The 5142-nt window shown below is 34.0% G+C and overlaps 1 pseudogene; it reads left to right on the top strand.

Moving 5' to 3' along the window:
• The window catches only part of LOC109163493, a 3474-nt pseudogene extending 338 nt beyond the window's left edge, over window positions 1-3136 (top strand).
• Window positions 3137-5142: the final 2006 nt, after the last annotated feature.

The following is a 5142-nucleotide window of genomic DNA, read 5'->3' as shown; positions in this document are numbered from 1 at the left end:
ATTTGTGCACTTCTGCACTTATGTTCCGATTGCTAAGGCAACATAGCTACAACATCCCTTCAGGTAACGAATGTAATTTTTGCATGTTTAATGTAAATGCATGTGCATATATTGAATGCATTTTTTTTTTTTTGCCGCTTAACTCAATAGTTGAGTGGCCAGTATTTGGAAGAAAGGACCAAGGTTCGAACATTGGCGGTAACAGTGTATGGATTATGCTCAAGTGAGCAGATCCCCTTATACGCATAGGCATTTGGCCTATCTGTTGAGCCATTGAGTGAACATGATTTACAGTCTCCCAAATGATCTATTGAGCCGGAATGTGAGGCCCATGATTTACATTCTCTCAAATATAATGCTCTATCGGGCCGGAATGTAAGACCCCTGGGGTTGGGAATTCAAGTTTTCTCTGTCGGGCCGGGGATTCAACCTTCCTAAGGAGTGTAATTTATGCATGTGCATATGTGCATATATTTTGTGTACTAGCAGGAATCTTTAAAAATTTTCAAGAGCATGGAAAATTCAAACACACTCTTTCTAAAGATGTCAAGGGTTTATTGAATTTGTACGAGGCTTCTCACCTAAATGGACATAATGATGATATTTTAAAAGAGGCTTATACATTTTCAAGAACTCATTTGGAGATTATTGATGAGCAACAACTCAACTCCATTTTGGGAAGGAAAGTGAGACACGCACTTGAGCAACCTTTGCACAAGGGCATACCTAGAGTGGAGATTTGTTACTTCATCAGACTATATCAAGAATGATGTTCTACTACAATTTGCAAAGTTGGATTTTAATTTGCTACAAATGCAACACAAGCAAGAACTCTACGAACTCATGAGGTAAAAAAAAAAAAAAAAAACTGAAGTAAATTTTAAAAATAAAGCTAACTATATATTTTTTTTATTAATAACCCCTCTCTCTCTCTCTCTCTCTCTCTCTATATATATATATATATATATATATATATATATATATATATATATACACATATCATTTGCCAATTGATTTTAATGTTGCATCACATGCATTGGACAGATGGTGGAAGGAATTGAACTTTGTCACTACACTTCCTTATATAAGAGATAGGATTGTTGAGTGTTACTTTTGGGCATTGGGAGTATATTCAGAACCAAAATATTCCAAGGGTCGTGTCATGGTCACTAAAACTGAAGCAATAATTACCACTATAAATGACACATATGATTCTTTTGGCAAGCTTGATGAATTGGAGATTTATACTGATGCAGTACAAAAGTAGGTACCTTTACACACTACATGCTCCGTTTTCTCTAATATTTGACATTTTATATACAATATAATATTATATTTTCTCATATTTATTAATCTTATTATTTATTAAGTAAAGATTAATTGTTTAACAGGTGGGATATAAATCAAATGAATCGTCTCCCAAATTATATGAAGATAATCTACAAAGCTCTTATAAATCTTTATGATGAGGAGTTCAATAAAGAACTATCAAAAGAAGGAAGACATTTTACACTTTATTATGCAAAAGAGAGAGTATGTTTATTCACTAACAAATTGTTTTTCTTTTTTAAATCATGATCGAAGTTTTTCTAATTTTTTTTCTCTTTCATTTCTTGACAAATAGATGAAAGAAGTTGTGAGGGCTTACAACATAGAATCAAAATGGTCTGCTAAAGGGTGCTTGCCACCGTTTGCTGAGTATCTAAAAAATGCTCTATCAAGTAGCACCCTTTACATGCTCATACCAACTTTTTTCCTTAGCATGAAATCCGTCACAAGAGAAGAATTTGAATGGTTGAATCAAAACCCTGGAATTGTTGAGGCTACTGTGATATTGGGTCGTACTCTTAATAACTTGGGTTCCTACGAGGTATATATAAAAATAGTATTTCAGAGTTAATTCCAATTTTTTTTTTTTTTTTTTATCATAGATTTATAGATAACAGTCCACTTTTAGTCATTTTTTATTAGAAAAACCTCATTTGGTCCTAGTATTATTATGGCATGACTATTTTTAATCATCCGTCAACAAAATCGTTGAAATATCGTTAAATACAAACACATTTCGATATTTTTTATGTTTATTTATTTTTTTTTTAAAAATTCATAATTAAAGACCGAGATGCCCTTGTATTTAATGATATTTAAACTGTTTTGTTGATAAATGACCAAAAGTGGTCATGCAACAATAATACTAAGACCAAAAGTGATATTCTGGTAAACTAGACTTAAAGTGTTTTATTATGGTTTCAACAATAATAATTACAATGACTAATTTCAACCGTCTATTATGGTTTATCAATGGCAGAGGAACTTTAATAAAAAAAAAAAATGGGTTCAATATTATAGATTTTGCAAACTTTATAGTTTGTAATATTTTTAAAATGAAACCCATCTTTTTTCCATTTATTTTCTAACAACCTCAACCGTTGATCTACATTGATAGATAGACAATATCAGTCCTCAGTTTTTACATGAAAGTCTATTTTGAGAATTGATCTCAATTGTCCATAATGGTTCATCAATGACTTATGATTTTAGTTTTTTTTTTTTTTTAAAAAAAAAATGGGAATTTATTTTATTTTTTACTTATTCTAAATTTTTAATTTTGCAAGTAAATCAACTGTTGAGACTTGAAAGTGATCAAATTGATAATCCTGGATCAAAAGTAGAAATGTTATGACAATTGATGGACACAAAGTGAAAATATCATTGAGTGCTTTACTTTTTGCAAATGATTTTTCTAAATAAATAATTCTATCAATGTTTACACTTATACAGCGTGAGAAAAGCAGCAGCCTCAGTACAATAACAGGGATTGATTGTTACATGAATGATTATGGTGTATCTGCTGAAGAAGCAATGGACAAGTTTCAGGAAATAATTGAGAATGCCTGGAAAGATATTAACGAAGAAATTCTTCAACCAACTTTCTCAAGAGAGATTTTCACTTGTGCTCTTAACATTGCTCGGGTAAATAGTGTGATCTATAAGCAAAGACAAGATGGCTTTACTGACCCTGAGAAAGTCGTGAAGCCTTATATGAATGCTCTTTTAGTCGACTCCTTTGGAATCTAAGTTACTGTCGCTTCATTTGTCTTTGTATTGCATATTCATAAGTTTGCTATATTTTCAATGTGTGTTTTCCTTATCTATGTATTATGCAGTTTGAATTGTAATGCGAAGAGGTGACACAAGCCTTGTACGCATCATATTTATATATATATATCTGTTGTGACAATAAAGTATGGATGTTTTCCTTCAATGTTTTCTTGCATTTGAGATGCATTCATATCTTGATGAGATAAATCCAATTCAAGCAGATATGTCTTTCTATCACCATTCCAAATTAAATAATTGGGGTTTTCTAACACTATCACAATGCATGGCATTTCATAAGAGTGATGAGATTATATCAAGTATCACAAACAACACATATAACGTCATCATTATATATACCAGAAATAATTACATACCAAATTAACATGTCTAGGCAAAAAGCACAAAAAAAAAAAGTTAGAGTAAGCAATGCCTTGTGACTTTGCAATCAATGATAATATAGAAATGGGCAACAAAAGATGTGTAAGAGACAAAATAAGGAACTGCTAGATCTACTAAACAGCAGTGCCTTGAGACCTTGAGTAAATGCAGAAAAGGTTTTTTTTTTTTTTTTTTTTTTTTTTTTGCACTATTGTCAAGGGGAAATTATCCTGAGGTCACCCAGGCACATAACTTCATATCAAATTGCATCAACAGACAACAAACTATCTGTGAAATCACAAACAAGAAAGCAACTCAAACCTGGATAAGCTCCTTTACTAATTAAACTGATTTGCCGCAACGTAAGCCATGTAAAGGAGTAGTATACTAGTTCAGTTTATTTTACTTTATTTTATGTGGTTAGCCTTTGTCTGGCTCTGTTAGAGTTAGTCTTCATATTATTAGCGTTAGACTTATTCTCTATATTATTAGCTTAAGAGCTGGTGTACTCAGGCTATTTAAAGCCTTCTTCCTTTTCATAATATCATGTTCGCTTACTCTCTCTATATGGTATCCAGAGCCACACTCTAACGAGCAAATTAATTATTTTTTTTCTTTTCCCTGCCTTCCTCTAAATGGCCACAACTACAGAGAAACAAGTCATTCAACTCACTGCCCCAGCCAATTTCCCTATTAAATTAACGTCTTCCAACTTTCAAGTTTGGCGAAAGCAGATTCAAGCCTCTCTTATTGGCCTTGATTTACTCGGCTTCATTGACGGTACCTCCCCAGCTCCTGCTCAATTCCGTGATACAGCACAAAAGGACCCTAATCCAGAGTACACCACATGGTTTAGACAAGATCAAACCATTCTCAACGCCATTTTAGGGAGCTGCTCTGACACTATCCAACCGCTAATCTCTTCCGCGGCATCCTCTGTTATCGCCTGGGAATGATTGACTACAACTTTTGCAAGCTCGTCGCCATCTCGCATTGTCTCACTAAAAACCAAACTGGCTTCTAATCCTCAAAATGGCCGTCCAGTTGAAGAATATATTGATGAAATGTTCAATATTGCTGAAGCTCTTGCACTTGCTCAAAACCCAATTACTGAGCAAGACCTGGTAATCCACATTCTTACTCAACTCAATGATGACTATGATCACATAGTCCCTGCCCTACGTATACGGCCAATCCCTATTACATTCTCAGAACTCAAGGACGTGCTCACAGAATTTGAAAGGCAACAGAGGAAGAAAGATGCTGCTAGACAATCTCTGGTTGCTACGGTCAATACCACCCAACGCCAGTCTGGATTTTCACAAAATAGTCGAAATGCTTACAAGTCCAACCGGAATAATAATGGTCAGCAGTCTTATCAATACCAACGGTCCAACAACTCCAATCAACGACGCCGAAATGTGGTATGCAAATTCTGTAATTTTAATGGCCATGAAGTTCGCGAATGCTGTACATCTTAATGTCCGTCATCTTATTCTATCTAATGTCCTGTGTGTTCCACAACTACAATGCAACCTAGTCTCTATTTCAAAACTCTGCAAATCTAATCATGTATCTGTTGAGTTTTTTGATACTCATTTTGTTGTGAAGGATCGGCTCACGGGGGTGCCACTTCTGCACGGGAAGAACGTCCAGGATGTG

The sequence above is a fragment of the Ipomoea nil genome, unplaced genomic scaffold, assembly GCF_001879475.1.
Source record: "Ipomoea nil cultivar Tokyo-kokei standard unplaced genomic scaffold, Asagao_1.1 scaffold3030, whole genome shotgun sequence".
Taxonomy (NCBI): domain Eukaryota; kingdom Viridiplantae; phylum Streptophyta; class Magnoliopsida; order Solanales; family Convolvulaceae; genus Ipomoea; species Ipomoea nil.
Note: the sequence above shows the minus strand (reverse complement) of the source record. Positions and strands in the feature narration are given on the sequence as shown.